Here is a 21,099-nt window from a genome sequence, read left to right as displayed (position 1 = left end):
GAGCTCTGAATAATTCAGCCAGTAATTTCGATATGCCCTACAAAATCTAAGATCAGGAAACAAAGGACTGCCTCTGTTTCCCAAATGAAAAAAAGAGTTCTTATTAAGTATGTGGACTAGCCTGATACATGAAATTTACAAATGTGACCTGCCCTTTTTATGTGTGTGTGCGTGCGCGCACGCGCATGTGCATGTGTGCATGCACATGCATGCATGAATGCACACACCTAATACTGAAGGCCTGAACTCAGGGCCTTGAACTATCTCAGTTTTTTCATTCAAGGCTGATGCTCCACCACTTGAGCCTCACCTCTGCTTCTGGCTTTTTGCTGGTTAATGGGAAACAAGAGTTTCTTGGATTTATCTGACAAGGCTGGCTTTGAGCTTTGATCTTCAGATCTCAGCTGCCAGAGTAGCTAGGATTACAGGACTGAGACACTGGCACCTGGCTCATTACTCTTTAAATCAGTACCAGCATAGTTCCAAAAGATAGTCTTGTTAAGGCCATTTTCTTTAGCCCAAAGTAAATTTGTCCATCTTTCTTATAAAAGACTCAAGGGATTAAAAACCTGAGTCTTAGTTAAATATTAAATTGATCTGGAGGAGGCATAAATTAAGCCTGAGGAAGTTAACTGCACAGATTTCTCAAGGAATTGGAAACAAAGGGATTACATGTATTTAAATTTCTCTTGTAAAATAAAATTATGAGCTCTACATATTGAACTGTATTAAATTTGTATCTGCAGTTAAAACCTTGAAATTTGCAGTGTTTTATCTTGCTTATTTTTCTTATATCCCAAGGTATTTTGTAATAAACACAGTTCGAAACAAAATTAACACCTTAAAAAAAAACTTCAGCAATAGATGAAATGCAATGCTATTTTATAGTCCACCATTCCACCCATTACTTCCCTAGCATACTCACTATCTACTGGATTGGTGGCATTTAGAAGCAGACCTGCTGAAAACTTTCTCGGTGAATTTTTCATCAGTAGTTTCTGGAAATCACCTTCTTGAAGTCATAAAATTTCCTCTAAGCAGCCTGAGCGTAAGTATGGAAACCCCAAAGGCTCAGTCAGATCCTAAAAAGGAATGAACAGCAGCCTTCTACAGCTAGACTTGTTTTAGTTTAGGCCAACCACAGGGAGACACATCTGGACACTATACACCAGAACTAGGTTTTATATCTAGTAACTTTGGCTCATATTCCAGCTTAATCATTTGAAAAGATCCTACAAAGTACTTGCTGGAAATACTGATCTAGGAATATCCAAAATCAGCATTTTATTACAAGATTCTTTATACACTAACTAGAATTCAAAATCAAGAAAACGTTGTTATTAGATAGTCTATGTCCAAGTTTGTGCTTTATTATAAAGTCATGTTCATTGGTTAGACACAGTGGCTCATACCTGTGATCCCAGCTACACAGGAGACAGATACTAGGAGAATTAACATTCAAGGCCAGCACGGGAAAAAGGTTAGTGAGACCCCTATCTCAATCAATAAGCTGAGTATGATGGCAATGTTGGTGGTCCCACCTCCTTAGGAGGCTCTAAATAGAAGTCATACAATCTGAACCTCAACTTCCCTAGGCAAAATCTCTAAACCCTACCTAAGAAAGCAGCAAAGGGGTGAGGTCAAGTGGTAGAGCACCTACTTGCCTTCCTAGAAAGTTAGAGTCTCTGTATTAAAATTAAAGTACCATTTTAAGGGAACTTATTTGAGGTATGATTTATATAGAATAAAACTCAACTTTTTCTTTTTTTCATTAGACAGGGCCTCAAGCACATGATCTCCTGGCCTCATCATCCCAAGTGCTGCAATTGACGGACATATGTTGCCATTCCCAAAATTTCACCTTTCATTCAGACACTCATACAACTTCTAACCAAAGCCACAACCAATAAAGATTTTGAACATTTTCATTACCCCCCCCCGAGAAAAATAAATGCTCTTTTGTAAACAATCTTCTCCCCCTCTCTTAGCACATAGCAAACCACTGATCTACAATGATTTCACCTTTTCCAGAATGTATACAAGTGAATTCTCACAGTATATAACTATTAGAGTCCGGCTTCTTTCAGTTTGTATAGTATGTTTGAGATTAATTCATGTCACTGCATGTAGTTTATTTCTCTTTATAGCCAGTTAACATTCCATTGTGTGGATATACCACAGTTTATTTATCCATCTTTCAGGTGGACATTAAAGTTGTTTCCGCTTTAGGGCCATTATGAATAAAGCTGCTATGAACATGCACGTACAAGTTTCTATGTGGGCATATGTTTTCATTTCTCTTGAGTAAATTCTTCAAGATTACTGAATCATAATGTGTGTTTTTGGTTCTATAAGAATCATCTAAATTATTTTCCAAAGTAACAACCATTTTTTCATTCCCACCAGAAATCAATCTATAAGAGTCTGACTTGCACCATATCCTTGCCATAACTTGATATTGTCAGGGTGGTATTTTCTTTTTACATGCCAATTGGCATATAAGGGTATATCATTAGGGCTTTGGCTACTGTTTCTCTAATGACTAGTGATATTTATTAGTAATGTGCTTAATTGCCTTTATAAGTCTTTTTGGTGAAATTTTGTTTGTTTTAGAATTTGTTCATTGTATTTTTATTATTGAATTATGAGAACTCCCATACTTGTTCCTACTAGTCCTTTATCAACTGTGACACCCGGCTTTAAGAATTGTAATTTAGCACTGGAAACTGCCAACATAGTAGCACACAGAGAAATGATTCCTTCTTTGGCCACAAAGAGAACTCATCTATAGCCACATGTCATGTGAGAGAGTAGCTGATGGATTAAGGGCATGGCTGAAGTAATACAGCCCCTGCTTAGCCAGCATTGGGCCTTGAGTTCAATTCCCTGAAAGAAAGAAAAAAAGAAACATGTTGACATATATTAATGTTTCCAACACCAACATCACTACAGACAGAAAATATTCTTTATAGAAAAATGACCCGATTTCACAGTGATATATGATAAACATATGTGCTTAAGGCACATTAAATTATCATTTTAAAGGAATGCTTTAAAATGAAGAAAGTAACACAAGTTTTAGGAAATAATATGGAGAGTAAATTAAACTGAGTATTTGTCTAGACTACGCTGTGACCTGAGTTTAAGAATATCCAGTTAGTTTACCACAACACTGTTATTGGATCCTGCAAATTAGATTTTTTAAAGAAGTAGGTATTGCATATATTTAATAGCCTTTCATAATTTTCAACCATGAGTTTTCATTAGTTTGGAGATCCCAGGCCTACAAATCCCCTAACTTCTAGGCTTATTCCCAGAAATCATAAGCTAGTACTTCTCAAATTTTAACCAGAAATGAACCACCACCAAATCCTCTTTTGAATGCCAATTCCCAGTCTCCAACCCCTAAGATCCCAACTTAATAAATCTAAGATGGAGTGTGTGTGTGTGTGTGTGTGTGTGTGTGTCTTATCATAGGTAAAACAAGCTGACCTGTATAACAGAGCAAATAACTGCCAGAGTTGCCATGTGTGTGAGAATACTAAGTGATCCTGATTGTATGTTTTATGTACTACAAAAAGACTTGTCTAACACTTACATTACTCTACATTTGAAAGTTTAGCATGCTGGATTGTATTGGTGTTCTTGGGAGAAATGGGTGGTATCAGCTAGAGTAAATCTCTGGACTTGGGAGGAGAAATCGTATGCAAAATGACCTAATTCTGCCTTTCCTTTGCACAGTGGTCATTGCTAGGAACGAGTAGAAAACTGTGTAAAAGTCTGCATAAAGTAGTTATCCAAAAAACTTACCTCCTATTGTATATTTTATTTTTTCTCCTTTCCCCGCCCCCTTCCTCTCTCCTTTCTTTTCTGTAGTTTGAACTCATGGCTTCAAACTTGATAGACAGGATCTAGGGCTACTTGAGATACTCCTCTAATCCTGTTTTTAGTTTTATTTTGCAATATGGTCTCTGTGCAACCTTTGTCTTGGCTGACCTTGAACCAAGATCCTCTGCTTCTGGAATAGCTAGCTGGGTTTATAGGTATGTACCACCACTCAGTTTCAGGAATCATTTTCTTTTTCTTTTGTGGTGGTTTCTGGGCTTGAACTCGAGGCTTTGTGTTATTGCTTGGATTTTTTTTTTTTTCTCATGGTTTTGCCACTTGGGGCTTTTTGGTAGTTAATTGGAGATAAGAGTCTCTCTACATCAACCTACAAGCAAGTAGAATTGAGACCCTCTGCCCACTGCAGAATGCTCAACAATGGTGGGATAAGGATTTCACAATGATGTTATTTACATATGCACTGGCCCCTAGAACTTTCAGTGTGCTTTCACAAGCCTCCCGTGGTTTAAGACCAGCACCTGTGAGTAGGTGGCATGGATGACTCGTCCTCTCTCGTAGGAGGAGGACATTGAGATTCAGTGCCATTAAGTGATTCACTCCAAAACACACAGCTGGTAACTGGTCAGGCAGGGGATTTGGAACTTGGCTCCCATCCACGTGCTGAGAGGACTATCATAGCAAAAGCTGCGCTCCAGGTAAATATATTCTGCTCCAAGCGGGGGTGACTATAGGAGTCTGCTAAACTTCAAAGCTTATTAGAACAAACACACTAGTGAAGAAGAGACCAGCCTTGACGTGTATTTCCAAACACGTTCCCAGAGACAACCCTCCACCTGCCTCTTCTGAACAGAGCTTATTAACTGGAGGAACAAGTGTGTGGTTTCTTGATTTGAAAATTGGATCCTTTCCTGCCAAAGGGCAATTGTTACTTGAAGGAGGTAAGAGGCAGTGAGATGGAAGTGTCTTTTCCCAAACTGTGGAGTCTAGAGGGAAAAAAAAAGGATGGAAATGACCAGGAAACTTGAAACTTAAAATTTTATATCTTTGTGGTATGTTTATCCTTTAGCTCCTACAACTTAGCTTCTGATTAGTGATAAATTCCTTAGGGAGACTGGGGGGAGAAAGGAGACGCTGGCTTTGTTCCCTAGTTATACAAACCCCAAGAGCCAGTGACCCAATTCAAACAGGATAGGCATATCTTTTCTAGGATACTGTATTTTACAGGGCAGAGGTCAGGGACAAGGGAAGTGTTAGGTTTTTACAGTAGGTAGCCGGTAAAGGAGGACGCCACGCGGTATTCAGGCAGGAGAGAAAGTTTATTACCGAACTGCTGGCCTGTGGCCAAGATGATCCATGGCCAGAGAGAAGGAAGGAAGGAAGGGAGAGGGAGAGAGAGAGAGAGAGAGAGAGAGAGAGAGAGAGAGAGAGAGAGAGAGAGAGAGAGAGAGAGACAGACAGACAGACAGACAGACAGAGAGAGACAGAGAGAGACAGAGACAGAGAGAGAGAGAGAAAGAGAGAGAGACCCACCCAGCCCAGCCTTATATCTAGGGCAGGGGCAAGGGGTGTGGCCAGGTGGATTAGGATGTGACCTCAGGGAAAGGGGAGGTTAACTGCCTCCAGGTCTGCACGTTACCCAGGTAACTGGGTGGAGACTTAATGAGGTGGGGGCATCTACATGGAGCCCTCAGGGAGAGGACCTAACATTCCAGCCTTTTAATAGTTATGAAAAAGGGCAAAGACTCTCTCTGGCTGCTTCCTGCTGGCAAGGGGCATCAGCATTAGGGGTAAAAGGCAGAAATGTGGCCTCTCCTGGAGAAGGCGAGCAGCAGGGTCCCTTGGTGGTAGATGCCAGTCCTTGAATGAAGCCTGGAAGAAGTCTCATGAGGCAGGGGCTGGGCAAAAAAAAATATTAAGGCAAAAGGAAGGCTTTAGGGCACAAAATTAAAAATTGGATGACTTGGACAGTTCTTATACTCAGGCATGGACATTAGATGGACAAGCTACTATCTCTTGATCCCCCGGCTCTGATTAATTTTGAAAGGGCGAGACAAAGTGACTCCATTTAGGATGTGACATAATTCTCCTCTTACTCCTCTCCATGATCCTTCTTCCCTGAACTGGCTGAGTCCCAGGGGTCTAAGTGCTTGTTGCTGGGATGGCTTGCCCCCATTGACATTCACGGGGTTTGAACTCAGGGCCTGGGCACTGTCCCTGAGCACTTCTGCTCGAGGCTAGCACTCTACCACTTGAGCCACAGCTCCAATTCCAGCATTTGGCTGGTAAGAGATCATTCTCTTCAGCCATGCTTCCAGCCTGGCTCTTCGCTGGTTAGTTGGGAGATGGAGTGTGAGAGAGATTTTCAGCCCTGGCTGGCTTCGAACTGCAATCCAAGGAGTCTTTGCCACAAAAGCCCTTTTTGATTTCCAATTAAAACAACAATGAGACCAAGGGGACTAGAGCTTACCTGTACCTTGTCAAGAATTGACCAAATACTTGCCAGAATTCTGCAATGACAAAACTCAGTAGATGTGATGAGATTTAGCACAGATATATAGCTAGATGGACATACTAACAAATGACATTTACACAGACAAACACACTCTGCACATAGGTTTTACAGCATGCAAAAATGAATTTCAGCAGTAGAGTCTTTTGGAATTCCAATAGTAAATGACATTTTTTTTTGGCCCAATATTTTAAAACCACGTGGTCGGTTAGAAAAACAATTTTGCTAGCAAACAACAATTTTCAGATTATAAAATGGAGAAACCATATTTTGATAAACTCCAGTGGGATGCCATGTTGAGGGGGGTGGCAGGAGGACACAAACACACTAATAGAGAACATGTGGCATGGCATAATGGCTCCTGAGCTGGTGCCTGTTAAACCGAATATCCACCAAGTGGTCAATGCTAGAGAAAAGAACTTTTAGATATCTTTGCTGACAAAGCACATTGGTGGTCAAGCCTCAGTATCGGAGGTCTGTGAAAAGAGGCAGCTTTGTGAGCAAGGCACGTTTATCAGGATGGTACGACTTGGAGTTTTTATAAAGTAAGCAAGTAAGTACGCAGATGAGAGAGGGAGAAAAAGGAAGAGAAAGAGAGGAAAAGAGAGAGAGAGAGCCTGAATATAAGTGACTTCTGACCATTTACCATTGCAGTGGCAAAAACTGTATCTCTTTGAGTATTTCGAGCAGGCCTCATTGCGCTGTCAAGAGGCGTGCTAGCAGTGTCCCGGCTGGGGTGTGACTGTGACGCAAAACCCAAAAAGCACGGGAGGGAGGCGCCTGGTGAGTGGATGAGAGCTTACCGGGCAGAAGCGGCAGACAGAGCGGCAGAGAACTGGAGCAGCAGCAGTTTCACTCACCAGGGTAGACAAGTGGTGTGGAGGTGGAGATGGGTGTGGAGGCCAGCAATGGTATTAGTGAAAAGTGCCGTGTGGCGACTCACAGCAGTTCGGTTCACGGAAAAAGGGCCGTCAGGACTGGGGATACTCCCAGAAAAAGGAGGAAAATAGAAGGGAATTCCGCCAGTCCTGACTCTTAAGCCCCATCCAAGTCACGGCACCATATATGTTAGGTTTTTAAAGTAGGTAGCCGGTAAAGGAGGATGCCACGCGGTATTCAGGCAGGAGAGAAAGTTTATTACCGAACTGCTGGCCTGTGGCCAAGATGATCCATGGCCGGAGAGAAGGGAGAGAGGGAGAGAGAGAGAGAGAGAGAGAGAGAGAGAGAGCGACCCCCACCCAGCCCTGCCTTATATCTAGGGCAGGAGCAAGGGGTGTGGCCAGGTGGATTAGGATGTGACTTCAGGGAAAGGGAAGGTAACTGCCTCCAGGTCTGCAGGTTACCCAGGTAACTGGGTGGAGACTTAATGAGGTGGGGGCATCTACATGGAGCCCTCAGGGAGAGGACCTAACAGGAAGTAGAATAGAAAACACTAACAGAAGTGTCTATTTTTCAATTTAACTTTTGACTCCTGCACTTGGTGACCTGGCCCTCCACAGGCAACTATTCTTCCTGCCTTTGCCTTTTCAGTGACCAGAGAGGTCTCAGAGGCCCTAAGGAGCTCACATGACTCCTGTGAGTCATATTAAAGCAGCATCATTTCATGCCCAGTTCTGCCTTAAACAATTTGGACCCATATCCCATGCAGATAGGACCATACCTTAATCTCTGGAATCTAATCCTTGGAACTGTGATAGCTACATTTATGTGGACAAAGGGTTTTTGCAGATAGCATTTGTAAGGGTTGTTGAAAGGAAACTCCCACGCGGTTCAGGCAGAAGAGAGTTTATTGAGAGAGAGACAGAAACAGAGACAGAGAGACAGAAAGCCAGAGACAGAAAACAAGCTGCCAGCTGCACAAGATGGAGGTATGCAGAGCAAACGATTTTATGGTAGGAGGTAGGAGGAGCGAGATTATATAGGGGAAGGCAGAGGAGGGAGTGTGGCCACAGCAGATATGGAGGAAGGTGACCTCAGAGGATGGGGATATGACCTCAGAGCTTGGGGAAACCTCCTACTGCCCCTAGGCATGCTGGTTGCCTGGGTTACAGGTGCTAGGCGGGGACTTCTAGGGTGCATGGGGAGAGAACCGAGGGTAGGGGTCATTACTCCTGGGCACACCAAAAGGAATTCATTCAAAGATTTTTGAGATGAGGAAATTGTCTTAGGCTGTGGAGATAGATGCTACATTCAGTGACAAGTGCCTTTCTAAGGGTAAAGCAGGGAGTATGTGCTGCAGACACAGGAGAAAGCAATGTAAAGACAGAGCTAGAGATTACAATGATGAGGCCACAAGCTAAGGAACAAGGGGAGACCCTATTAGAAAAATAATGAAAACAGACAGAACTGGGAAGCACACACATCAACTGATAGAAGTCCTTCCTAGCAAACATGAGGCTCTAAGTTTGAAGTCCAGTGCCACCTGAACTTGTATTGCAATCATTATAAGATGCTCCTCCCACCGTGCCCTCTTGCATGCCCTGTCTATTTGTCTGCTGAAATTTTAAGCTCTGGTCCATACTAACGCAGAGTAGAGGGAGAGACACATTGACCACATCTCAGTTCTTATTAGAGTACCACAAGGACTGGCTGTCATTGGCACCACACTGCTTCTCACAGTGTCGAGGGTGGAGGAAGGGAGGAAGGGAGGAATGGAGGCAAGGAACTTGAACTAACTGAGCAGCATGTGGATGACTCCTGTGCCAAAGGACAGGTACAGGAGGCCTTGTCCAACAAAAACATGGACCCCGGCTACAGGGCTGGGACTGTCTGCTGCCAATCACAGCACCTAAAGCTCAATGTACTTTCAGTTTGAGTTTCATCTTTGTGAGACAGAAATAAATAATTGCAGCTTTATAATACTATAAAGGAGCTACACAAATTTGGGTTCCCACAGAGCTAAATTGCTGGAAAAACTCCATCACATCTGCACAGGGAAGTTTGTAAGCTACATTATTTTTATCCTCAGCTACATCATTTTCATTTATATCATTGTTCAAGTTTCCATGTAGTTATACATGCTACTTTTGCAATGGATAGAGACCCTGAATTCAACCTCTCCAGTATGACAAGGGAAGGGAAGGGAAGGGAAGGGAAGGGAAGGGAAGGGAAGGGAAGGGAAGGGAAGGGAAGGGAAGGGAAGGGAAGGGAAGGGAAGGGAAGGGAAGGGAAGGGAAGGGAAGGGAAGGGAAGGGAAGGGAAGGGAAGGGAAGGGAAGGGAAGGGATGGGATTTGGGAAAGCTCCTCTTGTCAGAAATGACCTTGAGGTGTAGTACAACAGGATTTGAGAGAGGCAGGTTGGAGGAGCTGCGGGGAGGAGAGTATGAAGGCTGACTTTGAAAAGTCTTCAGCAAGGTGAGAACTTGAGATATTTACCCGAATCAGGAAGGAAGCACTCAACAGAGGGCTCTGGTGGCTCCAAGTTGTGCGTGGAGGCAAGCACCCTCCTCTGAATGCCCTTGTTTCTCCCTGTGTGTGGCACAGTGGCTGGCACTTGAATTATGACTGAGTTGGCCTCAGCCATAAAGCCTGTAGCAGGCTGGCAGCTCAGCAGGGAGCAGATAGAGTAACACCCCGTGGAAACAGCGGCCCTCACCTCCAGGGCAATGGGGTCTCCTTGGAAGCTTGGGGTGGGGGGAGCTATTAAACATGCCCTGTTCTTGGCTCAGCTACAGTGGGCAGCTCCTGGCTTTCCTCTGAGCTCCTCCAATACACTTGAGGTTTATTCCATCTCCGAGTTTCCGTTATTGGGAAGAGTAACACTTGGCCTATACTTGTGGTTGAGGAGAGGTGGAAAAGGAAGAATAGATGTAAAAATACCCCCTGTCCCAAAGTTCAAAGTACACAATGCAGTCACCTCCAAACACATGCTGGGTGACTTACTCATGAGTCCACATTGTCCTGCAGCATCTCCAAGGTCATCTGGAGGAGGGTACTTGCTCCATTTCACCTGTGGGTAGAGAATGACCTTTCATCCGAGAAACAGTAGCTACCATCACGCTACAACTAAAGTTGGAGTCATCTTGGCTCTTTTCTGAAAAGAGAAGATATCCTTTCTAGATACCTTGAACCCAACTCCCTTTCTTCCCATCATGCTGTCCCCTCAATCCTGGACTGTCAGCTATACAGCAGAGTCCTCCTCCAGCTTTTTGTTTTGTTTTGTTTTCAGCCCTAGTGCTTGAATTCAGTGCCTGTGCTTGCTAAACTTGCTTGCTCGGCTACTTGAGCAATACCTCCAGCCAGGCTTTTTGCTGGGTAAATGGAGATGAAATCTCAATAATTTTCTCTCTAGGCTGGCTTACAATCATAACCTTCCAGGTCTCAGTTTCCAGAATATCTAGCATTGCAGGTGTAAGCCACTATTCTTTTAACAAAAGATACATACATGGGAGGAAAATGAAGAAAGGCTTGCATTTTCATGGAGGGGTCACCTTGGTCTCTAGCAAAGGGATGTATTGTGAGACACCGCTCTCCATCCACCCAAAACCAGGCTTTCCTGTTCTCTCAGAATACCCACATAGCCTCCCTTGCTGTTACATGTGGCCATGTGACTCAGTCCAAGCCAATGGGATTTGAGTGAGCCAACACAGAAACAGAAACACATGATTTTTAGTGATTCCCCCCCCCCCTTTTTTTTTTAATCTTTCTGGACCGCTTTATTGGTGATAATTCTCAGGATTATGAGAGAATCTTAGGAGGGATAAGGCTACCTTGACCTCTCCATCTCCCCAGTACTTCTGGATAAACAAGAGAGAAGCATCTATTGTGGCTGAAAGGGCAGAGATTCTATCCTATTGGTGTTGCCCACAAGCCCTGCACCTTCAGGAAGCCCACACTGATCTCTCCCTCCTTTCTGTGGCCTTTGCTTCTGCCAAATACTGTCTCATGTGGCTATGCAATCCTTTCATGGGATTGTTAACTAACATTTTAATAAGAATCTCACATCTTTCCCCCCCCCTCATTTCTTCTATTTTGTTTGCATGTCTAACACAGTGTTTAGCCCCAAAGGGATGCTTAATCATCACTGGGTTCAGAATTCATTTCTATCTCTGTACAGTTGAGTTCCCTCATCTGGAGTGCTTGTTCCTTTTCCCTCAACCTCTGCACCTATGCATTCTCCACCCCTCCTCTGTAGGGCCTGCCTTTGCCCTTCAGGCCAAGGGGTTCTCTCTCCTTCAAATTCACAGCACCTTATGGAAACTCCCTCGACAATTTATGATGACAACTCTGCATATTGTCTCTGCATCCGGCAGCATAACCACAAAAAAATGATGATGTGTTTAAGAGGAAAGGGGGAAAGAGAGGTAAGAAGGAAACAGAGTGCTCAGATATCATGGAAACCAGGGGAGAGAGCATTTTCAAGGAGGAAGAAACCACATCTATAGAAAGAATGGTTGAATAAGGTAGAGGTCACAGCAAAATCCTAGCTAGTGGAAATAAGAGACATCCGTGAACCTAACGGTGTGGGCTAAAGAAGGGGTCTCGGAGCCAGTGGAAATAAAGATTGCTTAAGTTGCTAAGAGAGGAAGAGTGGTGCTAGGAGAAAAATGGGAGGTGCAGAAGGGGTAACATATTTTATTGAAATTATTTTCTTTTCATATTTTTATTTTTTAAATCCCCAGTGTCTGCAGTGATGTAATCCCTTTTCTTTCTGATACTGATCATTTGCATATGTCCCCCTTTTCCTTGCCCTCTGCCTCTAGATATCCATTAATTATGTTAAACTCTTCAAATAACATTTAGTCTTATTTTCTCTTAAAAAAAATAGACTCATGATGGGATTTGGCTGGTGGAGGGGAGGAGGCTGCAGAAGAGGGAGGTGACTCACAGAGCAGTCCTTGACAGGCAGGGCTGGGGCATAGCACCAAATGCAGGAGGAAGCCTGAGCCAGAGGGACCTGGTCCAGGGACCCCTGGGGGGATACAGCAGCTTTTTCCTTCCTAAGTGGTGGTCAGGTTGAATTTGATGGTGAGAGGTCCCGTGAGCACCTAGATGATGGCTCCTGTGTATTTCAGAAAAGGACCAAACTCTGAGCAGCTTCAACCTTCTCCGTCACCCATGGGAACATGCTGGGGTGGGAGTGTGTGACTCCTCCAGCACATGGGCTTTGGCCATTTCTACAACCCTGGCTTTAGCTTCAGGAGGTGACATATAAAGACTCAAGGAAACTGAGGCCTGTTTGGTGTCTGTGGTCTGCCTGGAGGCTTTTATATTTCCTTTACCATCAAGTTTTGGATTCTTGAACACCTAGATTGCAACTTCTTCATCTCCACTTTCCTGGATTTACCTGGCAAATAGTCTGTTGCTCTAGTACAGTGATAAGAAAAGAGTATTACATTCTGAGAGGCCTAGTTAAAAGAAAGAGAAGGGTAGGGAAGAAAAGAGAAGGGAGAGGAAGCAGTGGGAAGAGAAGAGTGGGAAAGAGAAGAGAAGAGAAGAGAAAAGAAGGGAAGGGAGGGGAGGGGAGGAGAAGAAAACTCTGGCAGAGGGTTTGCAGACAAGTGCTTGTTGACTACCTTTGTCCCCCTCCCCCCACCATTCACCCTTGGCCAGTGAACTTGCCCTTAGCTTGCTAAGTTTTCCTAATGTCCCCACACTGTGCTCAGGACACTTCAGCAGAAGTTGAAGTTCAACCAAAGTTGAGAAATCCTCAAAACGGTCTATTAGCGTTCCTGAAGAGGAAATGCTGCGGCCACAGGGTGGGTAAGTCACTCAGCTGGAATAAGCCTGGACAAGCGAGCCCTTTGCTCACCGTGCTATACTCTGCTCTCCTGGTCATGCTTGAGCAGATGGCCTTTCTGTGCCTGGCACGCGTCCCACTTCCCCAGGGCCTGCTGACTTGTTCCGCTGGGGGAGGGAGGGGACACAGCACCAGGACTCTCCTGGGACGGCGGCCCCATGGCATTCCTATCCTTCATGCTTGCTTTCTCTTCTGGTTCTGGGCCAGAACTCTCCTGGAGAGACTGAGCGCCCTGTCATTCAGCGCCACAAGACAGAATCACCGGATCCCGCTTGGGTTTACCAAGGCTGTCTTCGTCTCTCTGTTCTGCCCCGCTCCCCGCAGACGGCTCTGACCACCCAGCCAGGGTGGGAGCTACTCACAAGTCCTTCACCCACCTGCACGGTGCTCAAGCTCATCAGAGGCCCCTCAGCGACCAGCATGGGCACCCGCCACCGACAGAGGGCACTGTTGGCCTGCGCAGCCGACCCGGCTGCACACCAGAGATGTGGCCCTGCTGCCCAGTGCCTGCAGTATCCTAGGCTGGGTCTGAGACCTAAGGACCCCAGGTGCTCATGTGGACAAGCTGAAGGGAACCCACAAGAGGGCCATGTGTGACACTCCTCTTATTTTAACTATTTATACATCACAATGCTCTTAAAACGATACACTTCCTTTGTCGCCAAAAAACCACCATCAGTATCATTGTCTCAAGCATATTATCATTAGAGTAGTTCAATATACTTAGGAGTACCAAGATGAGTTACACTCAATCTCCAAACCAGACAAGTGTCATAATCACATAATCAACACAGGTACACCCCCCCACCCCCAATTCACCCAGAGTCCAGTAGGAATTGGGAAGAGAGCTTGGAGGCGATGAAGGAAGAAGACAGAGAATTCAGGCAAGAGGGCTATAGCTTAGCTGGGAGAATGATGCCCACTACGGAGGGGGGCATCTATGGGGCCTTCAGGAGCGAAGGCTCTAGCGGGCTCCATCCAACCTCAGGATTTGTTGCAGCCTGCCAATTTGACCAATTCAGGCAATACATTTATTTTTAGGCCTACATAATTCTCATCAGCAACAAACAGCAATATTCCCTGCCCTGGAACCCCTGCTTGTTGAGCCTGGAAGGTAAATTAAAAGAAGAAATGGAATAGACAAGTGGATTCACAGACTGTGCTTAGACATAGGGCCCAGTCTGAACAATTCGATCATTCTGCTTGCTTACAGAGTATGCACAAGGGAGCTGAGATGTAGATCAGTGGCAACGTGTTTACCTAGCAAGTGCAGCATCATGGGTTCGATCCCCAGCACCAAAAACAAAACAACAACAAAATCCACAGGGCAGCATGGAGAAACAGCTATGGCATAAACATCTGCTGAATCCAACACCAGTAGCTCATGCCTGTAATCTTAGCTACCAAGAAGACGGATATACTTTACATATATATTATAAGCCTGCAGATAGAGGTTCAAAGCCAGACTAGGCAGAAAAGTCTGCAAGAGTATTTTTTCCAGTTAACCACCAAAAAGCTTGATGTGTAGGTGATGCTCAAGTGGTAGAGCACCAGCCTTGAGTGAAAAAGCTAAGGGACAGCCCTCAAGCCCCAAGGTAAATCCCCAGTACCAGCATAAAAACAAAACAAAAACCCAAAACATCTGACAAGAATTTATCAATTTACTCAGTTGTGTTGGAAGATGGAAAAATATGAACACTGAGGAAAAACTCTTTCTTGTCTTAAAGATTCTTATCACAAAACATCTTAAGAGTATGAGGGACGAGGTAACAAACAGTACAAGTAATGTATCCAATGCCTAACGTATGAAACTGTAACCTCTCTGTACATCAGTTTGATAATAAAACTTTGAAAAAAAAACAACTTAAGAATTCTACCAATATCATTGTCTTTCTGAGAATTAACATGCCATCATTATAATGTATTATGTATTATTATTATTATAAGATATCATATTGTGCCTTGATAAGGCCCATTTTCTTTGTAACCAGTAAATTAAAAAAAAACCTAGACCTTAGACTTACAGGAATTCAGTTCCCAAGGAATTATAATACAATTGATGTAATCAGCATGAAATGGTACTGCACTGATTTGGGTACAACCTACAATGTAGAAAAGTTTAACAAGATTGTTGAAGACTTGGGTCTAGATCTCAAATTAGTGTGTCGTTTAATTTTGTTTTTTTCTTGGCAAATCAGTTGGCTTCTCTGCAGATTCCTCATTTAATAGAGGAGTGTGATAATGATAAAGAATATAAATGAAGCTGGGCACTGGTGGCTCATGCCTGTAATCCTAGCTACTCAGGAGGTTGAGATCTGAAGATCCTGGTTCAAAGCCAGGCCATGCAGGAAAGTCTATGAGACTCTAAACTCTAATCAATCACCAAAATGCCAGAAGTGGAGCTCTGACTCAAGTGGTAGAGTGCTAGTGTTAAGCAAACAAAACAAAGTTAGGCACCGTGCAATGTCCTGAGTTCAAGCCTCAGGACTGGCACAAAAAAAAAAAAAGAAAGAAAGAAAAAAGAAAAAGAATAAAAACAACGTGATTGCTCAAATAACACAGAGTACAACAGGTCTCCTCAGGTTTGTTGTTTCCAGAGGCCTCCTTAGTTCTGTCTTAGTTCTAAAGTCATTATAAGGACAGGCAGGCCCTGAAATTGGCCCTATAAAGGACAGGGGATAGGAGGAGCACAGAGAGATTGTTAGTTCTCATAACTAGGCAGGATTTCCCACATCACCTATATCTTCTGTATGTAGTAGTCCAGGACTAAACAGGTCTCACTCATTCTTATTGTGGCCATTGCTACCACTGAACTACTCAATACAGCAACTTCCTTACTGACTCATTTGTCTGCCATTTGATGTGCACTATTTTGATTTACCATCTTGTATCAGTTATTAGAGATTAATGGCTAGGATTACTGACCAAATATTCCAGGTCATTTCCTGGGCAGAGCTAGAACTTCTAGCTCCTGGTAGTAGGGAAAGAGGAGTCCTGTAACTGGTTGTAGCTAATAGCTAGTGAGCAGAAAAGACTTAGCATTTCTGGGAGAACTATTTTGTTGCCTATGTAAGACCCTCTCAATATCCTTTTACTCTCTGCCTGTCACCAGCTATGTTCTGAAGGGCGACTTTCTTGTTGGCTTAAATGCAGGAGCAAGAGTGATAATGATGTGGAACAGAGCTCCCTAATCCCTGTATCACTGTGAGAAGAAACCTTTGTTATTTAAAGATCTTGGGATTTGGAGATTGCTTATTATAGCAATGAGTCCTAGCAGATCCTGACTAATGAAGGGTGACTCTCAACTAATAAACAACAGAATGATCTGATCTACCTACCTCATTGGTTAGAGTAGGAAATATCTATGATCAATTTGTCCTTCTTAGACCATTTGCTCCAGAATCTTGTACATAGCAAGTACTTAGTATTAAGTCCATTGAATTGATACAGGTATTTAAACATTCCAAGGTCTTTAAAGACATGGGGGTGTATCATCCTAGTCAAAGAAGATATATGTGATGTTGTTCTCATATGGTACCTGGGAGAGAAGACCTCTCAGTTCAGGGAACTGAGGAAGGAGGGCATCAGTTCATTCTTCATCCCTCTGGGACATCTTCTGATCCTTCTATTTCCTCAGAAGTATAAGTAAATCTTGGCCTCTGAGTCATTGCAGCAAATTTCAGAGTAGTGATGTTCAGAAAAAGCCAGCAACAGAAAGTGGAGGCTGTGGGCGCTGGGCTGGGGTAGGGGTGGCAGAGCCCTGGAAGGTTTCTGTATTGTTGAGCTGCTGTACAGTCAATCCCCTGGCCCAAATGGTTGAATCCAGTTTAACAGAGCCTGTGAGGAATGATGATAGGCCCTGAGCAGGCAGACCTTTCCAGAAGCCCTTTAGCATTCTATAAACAGCAACAGAGACATGAATATTAACATCTAGTCTAAGGTCCTTGCTCTCCACTTCCTGCCACCTGTAGTTGATTTAAACAACATCTACAAACTGCTTCATCCTTCATCACAATGTAAATTGTCTTAAGACTTGGTCAGTCTCTCTCTCTCTCTTTCTCTCTCTCTATCTCTGTCTCTCTCTGTCTCTGTCTCTGTCTCTGTCTCTGTCTCTCTCTCTTTCTTATACACAGACACATACTCATATTCTGGCTTGAGGTAAGTCTGCTGGAGAAAAGTTACAGAGAACTCTCCATCTGCCACAAACTGCTTTCTTAAAGTTTGAACTGCAGGTTTTGCTGGTCACCCCCTGGAATGTTCAGTGTCTCTCCAGTAAACACTTTAAAGCCATCTGCAGGCCTGGTGAGTCCTTATCTATTAGGTTTCCAGCATATCTCCTGTTACTACCTGGTCCCTGACCCATCTCAGCCAGCCTTAGCCTGTGCTGAATCTGTTCCTTTGCCTCCTGTACCCTTCCCTCTTTTTCCATGCTGGAGGAATTCCAGTTCCAAGAACCTTATGGGTGACGCCTTCTGAGGCAAGGGATACTGCTCCCATTCCCAGAATTATTGCAACACAGATTACATGGCCCAGGGCCTGCTTGCTGCTCTATTAGTCCTTTTTCCATGAGCCATAATTTTAGAAGAAGAGCCTCATCTTGATAATCTTTGTTGAATTCTTACATTGTATTTCCCCCATCCCTTCTCCTCTTTTCTCTCTTCTCCTCTTCTCCCCACTCCTCAAAAATTATGAAATAACTAGGCCACTGCTGAAATCCAAAGGTATTTTGCCCAATTTATACACCAATTACTTTCCCGTCCTTTGGTGTTACATATGGGAGCCAGGAGAAGGATGCATCAGGTAGTAATTATTGATTGATACTTTACATTCTAACCCCTCCTCCCTGCACAAAGGTATGTTTTTATTTTCACACGAAATCTGAAACAGAGGAATTTTTAAAATTTATTTTTGTATGTGTCCGTGCTAGGGCCTGTGCTCTTGCTTAGCTTTTTTTGCTTAAGGCTGGTGCTCTACCACTTGAGCCACTGTTCCATAGTTCCAGCTTTTTGTTGGTTAATTGGAGATAAGAATATCTTGGATTTTTCTGCCAGGCTGGCTTTAAATCTTGATCCTTAGCTCTCAGCATCTTGAGTAGCTAGGGTTACAGTTGTGAGCCAGTGGTGCCCAGCCAGAGGGTTATTTTATACCTACTTCCTCCTCAGATAGATTTAAAAGTTTTCCCTTAAAAGTGCTCCCTTCTGGAATGCTTCCCCTGGAGAGGACTTATTTTCCTATGCCCAAGTTTCATAGTGGGGAAAAGGGAGGTTTATTTGGAACTAAGGCTGTGATAATGGTAGGAAGCCAGGAGCGTTTGCATGTAGAGTACCAACATCTACTTTTTATGTAAACATTACCTACTATAAAGCAGGTATTTTTGTCTAGCAATGTCTTTTTGCATTTCTACCCCGAAAGAAGGAAGACTCGTATTTCTCAACCCAAAGAATTGCAGCCTGATTACCCACATGGAGTGGCCATCTCTTAACAAGCAGATGCAGCTTTCTTTCCTATAATCTTATCCAGGATGCAAGGCAATAGTGTTAAAAGTTTGTAGGTTGTTTTAATGTAGTCGCTGACATGGCATCAGACTGTATTTAATATATTTGGAGTCTTGCTTGAGGCAGAAAGAGGGAATAGGATATGTAAAAAGATCAAGTGTGTGTCCTTATGTCTAAACTTACTTCCTACTGGATATTCTATTCAGAGGAAGGGTTTATTTAGGTCAATGTTTTTCAATCGTGAGTATTTCAGTTAGAGAGATAGTCTGAAACACCAAGTAGTCAACATCATGAAATGTTGACCTTCTAGACTTCTCAATAGGACCAGGGCTGGGTGAGAAAAATGAAGAATTCTGTTTGCTTATGTAAAGTAATAGGTGCCATTATACCAAATAAGAAATACAAGTAGTATTTTGGGGCAGCATTCAAAATTATCTGCAATTTGGATATTTTATTCACCCTCAAGTTTTACATTTTTTATTTTACAAATTTGCATTTTTTGTTTTATGTTTACAATAAAGGTAATGTAAGAGGGGTTACAATTACATAAGTCAGATAATGAGTACATTTCCTTATGGCCAATGTCAGCCCTTCCCTGTTCTCTCCCATTTTTCCCCTCTTGTCCCCACCCACAAGTTGTACAGTTCATTTTTAACATAGTGTCTAGTGAGTACCACTTGTTCACCCTTTCTCCCTCTGTTTCTGTGAAAATATAATTTTAATTAATACTTTTTTGGGAAGTCTTTGCATTTTTGTTCCTGAGAAAAATATCTCCACCTAGAGCTGTTTCCTGCTCCTTACAAATGCATCTTCCAAAGATCGGGCCCTATGCTCCACCTCCTTCCCTATATGACCAGTGAAGGGGAGCTGAAGATAAAGGAGTTGAAGATAAATATGAATAGAATGGTGAAAATGAGGAGGAAAAGAATTCCAGTGATTACAGAAATAAACATGGAACAGCAATGAGATATTCCTGCTTGTGTTTTTCTGGGCTGATATTTGACAATATCACACTTCCAATGGCAGTGGCCATGCCATGTACACTGTATTAACACCCCCTCCCGCCCCCCCCCCTTTTTTTTTGCCAGTCCTGAGGCTTAAATTCAGGGCCTGAGCACATCCCTGGCTTCTTTTTGCTCAAGGCTAGCACTCTACCATTTGAGCCACAGCGCCACTTCTGGCTTTTTCTAATATATATGTGGTGCTGAGGAATCGAACCCAAGGCTTCATGTATAGGAGGCAAACACTCTACCATTAGGCCATATTCCCAGCCTCCAATTTTTTTCAAGTAAAAAGATGAATTTATTGGGGAAGTTCTGGATAGACCCGTACCAGGTTTCAGAAGAACACAGAACAAAACAGGACAGAATAGCACAGAACAGGACAGTGGCACAGAGACTTACTTCCCGAGGATTTCCAAGTACCAACAAACCAATTCAGCTCCAATGGAGAGCTGAATTGGGACGCCATGGGGACGACAGACACAAGACTCGAACATGTCCAGCCCCCAATTTTTTAACTGTATTTTTTTTTTCTGTTCCTTTTTGGTACTGAGGATCAAACCCAGGACATTGCACTTGCTAGGCAAGCGCTTTGCCACTAAGCTACATCCCAGCCCTAATTTGCTAAAGAGTGAATAATCTTTAGATATCAATAGTCTCCAAGACTCCATTCTAGTACCGTCTTGAAAGCCAGAACAGGGCCTGCTCCGAGGACTGCAGGTGGTCAGCTCCGGAAGTGGCTGCCTGGACATCCAGTTTTGTGCTCTCCTGGGATGTCAGAGAGTTGGCCTCGATGGCCTTGGGACGCCTTTGGTCATTTTGGGGACCGGTGTGATCGCTACCCTTGCTATCCCGTGCTGCTGCGGCAATGGTAACCACATTGCCACAGGCAATGGTAACCTTTTTTCCAAGGAGGGAAAAGAGTGATCGGGATACTGTGGGTATAACAATTTTCTGTTTACACTGATCAGATCCGCAGATACAGGGAGGAGGTTTCTTTATCCTCTTACACAGACCCCCGCTCCCCCCATCCCAGGTGACCCCGTGGGTGCACAGCCCTCAGCAGGGCCGCGCCGGTGGCCCCGACGCTTTCGGCCCCGCCCTCCCAGGTTCCTCGTTCCCGGGCCCGCCTCCCCCGGCCGAACCTCGCCCGCCTCCAGAGTCTTGGCTCCCTGCGGAGGAAATTCTTCCCCCGCGGCCCCGGGCTCCTCTCACGTGACCAGTCGGCTTCCAAAGAGAGTTTAAAGGTTACGGAGGAAATTAGCTTGGACACCACCCCCACCCCCCTCACCCCACCTCCGACCCCCGGGCGCACCCCATTTTCCCGCAGTCCAGATGCCCGCTGTCAGCGCGCCGAAGGGGACGCACAGATGAAGTTCGGCATAAATAGGAAGAAGAGTCACTTTGGGAAACACACACACACACACACACACACACACACACACACACACTCTCACACACTCAGGGGCTGGGGATTTACTAAGCTTTCACTTGTCAACTAGTTCTCCG

This window comes from Perognathus longimembris, chromosome 8 (genome assembly GCF_023159225.1).
Source record: "Perognathus longimembris pacificus isolate PPM17 chromosome 8, ASM2315922v1, whole genome shotgun sequence".
Lineage (NCBI taxonomy): Eukaryota > Metazoa > Chordata > Mammalia > Rodentia > Heteromyidae > Perognathus > Perognathus longimembris.
Note: the sequence above shows the minus strand (reverse complement) of the source record.